A 9,174-nucleotide genomic window follows, 5' to 3' on the forward strand; every position below is an offset into this window, starting at 1 on the left:
CTGCCCTGGAGGGACAGAGTCTTTTCTGTTCTGCTACAAAACTCCTGGCTGCTGCTTGTCCACTGACCTTCTTTCACATGGTGACGGTCTGGAAAGGTGTCATCTTTTGATACTTGTCTGAATATATTTAAGTCCAATGACCTAAGCTGCTGAGCACACAACAATTGCCACTGAAGGTATTAAAAGCCTCACTTAAGGTAAGCATATGAACTCTGGGAAATATGTAAGGGTGTAAACAAGGGTTTTATCCAGCTAGGAGTCGATATCTGCACCTTGACTTCTAAAGCTGAGAAACAAACACTTGAATAACATCTTATTGTAAAGCAGATGTTTCAACTGGGTCTCAGGGGTTGCTTCTTGAAACTGTCTCTGTTCTCTTCACTGCCTTACAGAGAATGAAGGTGGCCAGCTCAGGCGTGAATCCCTACAGTGAGGGCATTGAAATAAACCCCTGATGTTTGTTGTAAAAAGATGCAACAAACAAGGCTTGGGGCCTCACATGGAACAATGACACCAAAAAGTATTAATTTATGGATTACTGTTTTTTTTAGTCCCTAAATAATGGGGGAAGGCCTATAAAGACATGTCATCATGTGAACCTGCAGTTATTAACTGTGTCATAGCAAATTTGCATAAAGTGATAGTGTCTGTAAAACCTTAATTCTACAATTTGTTAACTTTTAAATCCTTGACTTTTCAACCTGGCTGAATTCTCAGAAGAAATATCTGTGTAGTCATGGGGTTTCAGAAGGCAGACTGAAATGACAGAAATTTTCTCATGAGAAATTGTCTAGTGTGTGGTAGCTTAGGCCTAGACTAGGCCTTAGTTTCTTACAGTGGAGAATTGTTGTTATTTTTTACCCTTGAGTATATGTATATATTGTGCTGGGTTTGTTTCAATTTCTTCATTTTTTCCCCCCATGTAAATATCCAATACATAAATATACTTGGCACTTTGCCAAGGTCAAACCACAACAGTGACAGAACTGTAGCCTTCCATCACACAGATCTTTGTCCCTTCAGCAGCAGAGTAACTGATAGCAGTACCAGACTGTTATCACTGGTTTACCAGCAGTGAAGAAGAATGAAAAGTGTCCTTTCCAAGGTGCTTTTTAACCCACGGCTGATACCAGGTTTGGAAAATTGAATTTATGGTCTCCATGGTTAACACAAAGCTGCTTTGATGCTTAGAGATCCTTCTTGACTATATATATCATGGTCTTTTCCTCAATAGTCAGTCTTTCTTAGCTTATCTCAGGCTTACCAGCTACTCCTGGCTCTTTAGGCATCACTTGTCCCAACTTAGTCCTTCCATTGTGTCCTCATTGTACCTGGCATCAGGTGGCAGTATTGTCCTTGCTGTCTGGGTGCCAGAGCTGAGAGGGTTAGAGACAGCTGAAGATTTGAGTCTGTCCTGAGTTTTTGTTCTTGTGAAAAGAAACTTTGTAAGATTTTATACAAAAAGCATGACACTCTGCAATCTTTCCACATAATTTAGCTTGTAATGCTACCATGGAAGCAGTCTTTGCCCATTTCCATTGAGCTGTCTCTGTGTGATCTCTGTAAGGATGGGACAACAGGCATAGCAGCCAAAACACAGTGTATCTGGGGGCTCATATCTTAGATTTGTTTAAATATCAAGCTGTTCAAGTCAGGTAAGAAACAGAGCCAGTCTGCTCTGCCACTAACTTTCTTGCACATCCTAATCTGCTGTAGCACTGTGGGAAGAAAGCCAATGCAGTGAAAGAAAGAGTTCACAGCCCTGTTTCAGATTGTGCTAGACCACCCCAAAGGAGTAATTCCTGAAAGCTTTGTTTTAAATGTTTCTTGTGCTGTGCTGCAAAAAACAGCTGCCAAACCATTTGCAGGCTTGGTGTTGCATAGTGAGCTTAAGCTGGGAAGGGGCAGATCATTTAATAGTGACACCACATAATTTGTTGTTACTGAAGTTCGTATTTATTCTATTAATAAAGAGTTTGGCATTAAAAATTTTCTGTAAATGAGGATAATTTATTAAGTGCTAAAAAAAAGAAACTAAGGAAAACAGATTGCTCTAGAGAGCAAAAAGATATATCACTGCAATCATACATAATGAATGCAATTTATAAAACACTTTTAATTAAAAGTTTTTAACTTGAATTATTTCATTTGATTGCAAAACTTGAGCATGTTATAGTAAACTAAACTTCTCAGTTGATCTTTAGATTCCATTTAAGAGAAAATAACCATTATGTTTATAGCTCTCTCTGTCATTAAGAAATTATTTATTTATAATTTACCAAAGTGGTGCAAGCATAACATTTAGGATCTGTACTTTTGTTCACCAGTGTTTCCTCTGAATTAATTTTCAGCTGCCTAGGCCTTTTAACAGTGATAATTATTCTTCTTTGTAGGACTGACAAATAATACTAATACTTGAGTCCTGCTTTTTATATCAGACTTTAATAACTATCTCCTACCTTGGGAACATGGATTCTTATTGTCCTACTTTTCAAACATATACTATACATTATCATATGTTTAAAGACACACACACAAAAGAGTAACTGCTGCCATGAGGTGTGTCATGTCTTTAGATGATTGTTTGCTTTGAACATATAAGCGAAGAAGGTTGTTTCAGTTCTGTCACACAAAGCCTCTGGTTTGTATAAGACTGAAGCAAAACTGCATTCCCAGCTTTTAGAAATATTGAGCAACTTGAGAGCAAGTTGGGTATAGATGGTAAAGACAAGTGTTTTCTAGCTTATGGTTTTCACTGTGACCAACAAGTGTCCACCTGAGATGAAGCCTGGACAGCTCTGGAAATGATCCATCCCCTCCTCCTTAATTTTAAGGTTCAGTATCAATGATGGAGGAAAGTCTGAAACTTGTAATAGGGCTTGGATGTCCACTGAAGAAATCAACATGATATTGCTTTGAGATATTAAGCTTTAATGAAAGGGACACATAATGTTGTACTTCAGCAGAGGTTGACCTACTTATCTTTTTTTCGGGTACATATGCAGTGTAGCTGCCCCCTCTTGCTCTTGCTGATTAGTAAAACAGACTTGTACAGCTAATTTAGGGGTAAAGATGGTATACCTTTATTTAGTATGTTTAGGAAGTGGTAGGTGAGACACAGAATTTGTGACTCATCTCACTTAGTAACATTCCCTTCTCCTGATTTCAAGAAGATTTAGATATTGAATTATTCACTGCACAGGTTAGCTTTTGGAGTACGATCTGTGAGATTTAGCTTTCAACACTTCTGTCTCCAGTGTACCAGGTTTAATGGAACATAACATGTTGGCCTGTAACAGCTCAGCAGTGGCATATGCCCATTCTACAAAAGCTGAAGAGCAGAGGGATCAAGTCTGTCCCTCAGAGTACTATTCTGTACTTCTGCATAAGCCAAATTCCCCTGTGACGCTTTTTTTTTCAGTGATCGAGCAGAAGTTATCCTTACAAAACCTTTAAAAACTGCAAATAGATCAAACCACTATTAAAATAAAGGTCTTATTTCCATGTCAGGAAAAAAAATAAAACAGTGCTGGACCTTGCTAGTACCTGCAAATAGCTCTTCTATTGATGAATATTAGAAGTTGTATTTGGTCACAAGAAAGTGAAGGGAACTATATAAAAAGAAAAAGAACAAGGCTCCTGAGAACCTTTCACTGAAATTTGGGAGTGAGAAAATTAATTGTCTAACCTCCAAATTAGAAGCCCTCAGTGCAGATCCTAAGAGTTAGCTTTTTAGCTTTTAGGAAATGCTGAAGTTTGCAGGTTCTTTGTGAGACATTAAAGTCAGATTTTAGTTTTAGTTTTAGTTAAAAATGATAAGGTTTATTTCCCCTCTGTTCTAGGACCTTAATCTTTCTCTCAGACATAAGCAGGTTTCAATTTGCCAGTTGACCCTCCTGATTACCAGCAGTTCTGCTTGAATAATCTCACAGTTTGAAGAACTGGCATAAGCATAACTTAATTTCACTTGGCATTGCAAGAGTTTCTTTCCTGTTTTCTTCATGTAGTTTCTGAGAGTCAAGGGGCATTTTATGCTCAGGGATTTCCCTCCTACATAATCATTTTGCACTGTCAAATGTGCCAAGAAAGAGCAAGAGAGCTGTCTCAGTCCTTTTATAGTGCTGATAATCAACACACTGCCCTTTGCGAGGCTGCCATATTCAAGTACAGTATCCAACACCTTCTGAAGGAAACTGCCAGCACTTGTCTTTGGGTTGCTTGTTCTCTGCTCAAGACAAATGTAGATGTTGCCTTCTGACTTTTTAAAGGAGACTACATTCTCAGCTGCAACTGCTGTGACGAGCAAGAAAAGCATGGATGTACTCAGATTTTCTTACTACTAAGACTGCTTATACACATTTCAAAACCTCTCTTGGACCAATCTACTAAAGTTTCAGAGTGCTTTGGTTTTCAGATGACAACATTTGATGTGGGAAGAGCTTTTGTGCTTATTTCACCCTAGTCCGTATGCGTCAAAGGCGTGTGTCTTGGTGTATTAATGTCTTATCCTGCTCCCTCCCATGGTACCCTGTATTGATTCAAGGCAGGTATGTATCCTGGTACCAAAACACAATTATAGGATTGGAAATATTATCATTAGTGCAAGATTTTGCTGTCGTTCCCACATAGAGATTTTTTTCCTCAGCTTCTGTTTTATTTCTTAAATCTCTGGAGTTACTGGCTGCCAGGAGGTGGTGCTGATGCACTCCTCTTCTCCAGAAGCTGTGTGACGCCTCTGAGCACACTGGAGTGACAGGGAGTTTGGTTTTGGCAGACTCTCACAAGCTACCAATATTCGGTTACATTTTTACGTCAGTTAAATTTCATGTCACTGAAGCCACCTGCAAACATTGTGCTGTTATATTAAACGTGTTGTGAGGGAGAGCTGGACTTTGGTTTGTCTTCTGCTTCTAAAATATATAGCACCACCTTCCAGGTAACAGGTTCCTCATCTGCAGGGTGGCAGTCTTGATACCTAGAAACTCCATAAGAAGCAACCAATAGGTACGAACTGCAAGGGCAAGCTGCTTATTCTGTAAATGCAAATGGTTTGGGAGAGGGTTCAGAGTGATCTTTCTAAGATTGAATTGCAGTGTATGGGAAAAATGGTGGTTTCCTTTGTACCCCTCTGTGTTGGAGTGCTGCCACAGGACCTGGAAGCTCTGTGGTTCCCTTTTCACCTGAAGCAAACATAAGTCTAGATAACCAGGATCAGCATGATCTTTTACTCACCAACAACAATCCAAAGAAATTCCTGTTACAGACTTGACCTGTCAGAGTTAAAGCGCATTTTCTCTACGACCATCTCACAGCTCCTTGGCCCTCGCTGAGCTGCTGCTCCAGGCCCAGCTAGTCTGTCCCAGCTCCTTATTTTACTGCTGTAACTTTGGACAATATCTGCCTTGCCTTGGTTTTCTGCATGATGATCAGACTTTTGAAACTCTTCTAATTTGTGTTCTGCGCACTCAGCATGGCCCAGAATACCAGGCTCCTGCCTCTGCAGCTCCTGCCACCTCCTGATTGCCCTACTGCCCTGAACATCTTTCTTGTTACTCAGTTGTTGCTCTTCTCTTTTCTTTCTGGATAACTAATAGAAATGTATAAAAACCCTGAGCTACTTGTAGAGCTTATTCTACAGAAATCTGGCCAGTAGCCTACAGTAACGCTGTCTGGTACCTCTTTGGGTTTTCCTTATATGGTCTTTGAGTAGACCCATCTTGCATTTCTTGGTGTATAGTTAACTTGGTGTTTCTCCCTGTGGCTTTCCTTCTGTTTATTGCCTGACGTACAACAATTCTTTATCTTAGTTTTCTTCTATATCTTTTCCTATAGGCAGAACTCATCTTCTGGCTGAAGGTCTGCTTCACAGTCCTCCTCTGAGGCTTTTTGTCTGTCTTCAAAATGGTATAATCTGTAACAAATGTACCATATAAGTAAGTTAAAAATTCATTGATCTTTATTCCTCTCTGTGAATGCTTGATAGGCAAAAAGATATTCAGGAAACTAGTGCCATAAAACTCTTGTGAGCTTGAAAACTAAACTCCTACTGTTAAGCCACTAGTAGAAAAGACTCAACCTCATAAGGGCAGATAAATCTGTGTGTCATATAAGTTCTTTCTCTGAACGCTAATGTTCAGATTCATTGTTTCCAAGTACTTCAGAATTTCACATATGTATTTTTTTCTTTCACATAAAGGTCTGTCTCAGCATGGCATCATGGCATTTACTCCTTCCCTCTGTTGCAAGTCTGTACTAAAGTTAACTGCAAATTCAGCCTTGCCAGTAAGTTTAACTCACAGAAGAATGGATATCCTTCAATGGAGTTTATGGCATTTTCTGTGGTTTAGTTCTCTTTCAAATGGCCTCATTTAAAATACTAGACTATAAGGCAGTCTTCAGCAGTGAAACTCATAACCTTTCCTATTTCTACACAGATAGAAAAAAGCTGATTCTCTGGTTGTTTTCCTACAGAAATCTATGGAGAGAGAAATACAGCAAGGGAAACAGCAACGACCTGGTTGTACAATAATCTGTTTCAGTAAAATCTTCTCTGTAAGAAGGATTAAAGAACTGTGACAAGGATCAAGTAAAATGTGAGCCTATGGTTGCTAAATAGGAGAGGGGTAAAATCAGTATGACTGATATTCTGCTGAAGTCTAGAAGAATTTGCAATATCCTCTAGGGTTCTATTGCAATGACCAAAGAAGTGCTTTTGAGGGTTTAGGTTTCTTTTTAGATACTATTAATTACCTTTACCTGGTGGTTATTCCCTGTCCCTCCTCCAGCCCACTTTCTCCCATAACATTAGAACATTTTTGATAAAGTAATTTTTGATCGGATTTGGTATAACAAGTGCAAATAACTTCACTGCTTTTGTGTTTGACTCACTGCTGAACTCAGATATCTTCAAACAATTATTCAGGAAATATTTCAATTAAAACATGCTTACTCTCTCTTGGCACAGATCATCACCAGACCAAGTTTTCCAGTCATCTTGTCAGGTTGTTTCTGACCCCAATAGGTAAGATTGCTATCTCAGCATCACCCTAAAAAGAAGTGTTTCCAAATATTTTTCACTAAGAAATGGCAAAGCTTTCTGTCCTTGCCTTCTTGCTGGATTATGTTGTGACAGTCCTGTTTCAAAAATATGCCTCAAATTACTTATGGTCAGGTGTTAGTTTTCAGTAGGGCAGGATCACAAAACAGGATCTTCTTGGAACTAGTAATTTATGCCATGGTTTAGTTGCTGCTGAGAGACTAGAATGAATTAGCCTAATTTACATTAAGTGAACGTTTAAGTTTTGATATTAGGAAAAACTTTCTCTCTAGGATGAACGCAGAATGCATAGTTATAGAGCATCTTGGGTTAAGTTCAGACAAACAAATTGGGTATGTGGGGGGTCTGGAAACAGGAGATTGTGTCTGGTACAAGGAGGGATAGGGTAGATGAGAAGTTTTCTGCCTGGTGTCTGCTTCTGGCTTACCCAAAAGCTCATAGTTTAGGATGGTAGAATGCTGGTTTAGCAGTGGATGTTCTGGGCCAAAGCTTTCCTCAGCTTGTCCTTACCACATGGGTCCAGGGCTACTGTAGGCACAGACCGAACATGCTGGGTATGTGCAGCTCATGCTGTGCTCTGATAAACTGGGCTTTCTGCACCTGCAGCCTCAGTCCCCAGACACCCAGGAGAGGTGCAGCAGGATGCCAAACTCCCCTATCCTCAGAGGAGGAAGTTAAGTGTCGCACTGAGAGCTATCCTACATGACCCCTTGAGCACCTTCTAGTTCTACATTTCAATGATTCCATTATACAATAATCCAGAAAAAATTAAAACTCCATAAATATATCACCTATGACCCTTGAAATAGTAGTTTTGCAGAACTGCTTTCCTGTGTTTTTCATTCAAGGTGTATTGTGCTGTTCATTACAGTATGCCAGAGTGACAGTAGCATTATTCTCTTATTTACAGTTCTTCCTTTCTCTTCGGCAGTGAAAATGAAAAGGAAATCAATGCCATTAAAGAGAATAATGACAAACTCACCTCCTGCAAGGTCTGTGCTCATATATTTTTTTTCCTGAATTCTCATCTCTGAATGTACTTGTATAAATGTGATGGAAGAATGGAGTCAAACTCCAGGAAAGCACCACTGCAAAAGAAATACTGCGGTGGGTCTCTACATCTGCAAAAGGCTGAAAGCAATCCTGGGTCCTGGTCCTGCATCCCTCTCTGCCCCCCTGACCTTTACAAAAATCTGCTATGTGATTAGAAATGTCAGGGAGGAAGATCAAGAAAGATCAAATTAAGTGACATGGGAGACAAGGGAAGCTGGTACAATTCAGTACCAATCAAACAACACTCAAATTTCAGTACTATCATTGTGTCTTTCAGTCAATCTGTGCATCACACTGTGAAGCCTCAGATCAAAGAGCTGTTAAAAACCCACCAAGAAAGTTCTCCATCAAGCAGGAGCCTGTGGTCTCTCACAATTTATTAAGTAAGAGCAGAACCTAACACTGAACAGTGCCAGCAGGGCAGTATTTCATTGCCCTTTCTGTACAATGCTGAAGTAAAACCCTCTCATGAATTTCCAGACTGTCAGCAGAGTTTTGAAGCACAACATCTGGAAACCACTTTGGCTTTCAGAAGTGAGAAGGCTGCAGCATGACTCTATATTCCCTGCAAGAGCCCAGTTCCTCTGTGCTGCATTGCTCAGTGAATAATATTGACTACTCATTTCTTCCTGAGTGTGAATTTTACTGAGGAATGAAGAAACAGGAATAGAGGGCAGTGTACTTATCCAGTACGATGCCTTTGCTCTAATGAGTGGGGCAGCTATACAGCATTTAGAGTTGCTGACTACAAAGGATGAAACAAATCTTATTTGCATACTACTCTCACCAGTCACTACCTCTAAAGCAACCCTGCTGGGCTGATGGGAAGCAATTTAGATCAGCTCAAAAGCTGTTCAGTAAGATGAAAATTTTCAGTGAATAATTACCAGGCCAATATCTCATAGGTCTGACTGCTTGCTAATTAACATAGCTTTACTAGATCTGCCTGCAGGCAGAGTGGAACACCTTTAGGAGTAAGATATCAAATTATGTAGCAAATACTCTGAGGTAACGTCATCCAAAGAAAGGCTGCCTATGTGCCATTTGGCTTGGAGGTGCTATAT

This window comes from Pithys albifrons, chromosome 2, assembly GCF_047495875.1.
Source record: "Pithys albifrons albifrons isolate INPA30051 chromosome 2, PitAlb_v1, whole genome shotgun sequence".
Lineage (NCBI taxonomy): Eukaryota > Metazoa > Chordata > Aves > Passeriformes > Thamnophilidae > Pithys > Pithys albifrons.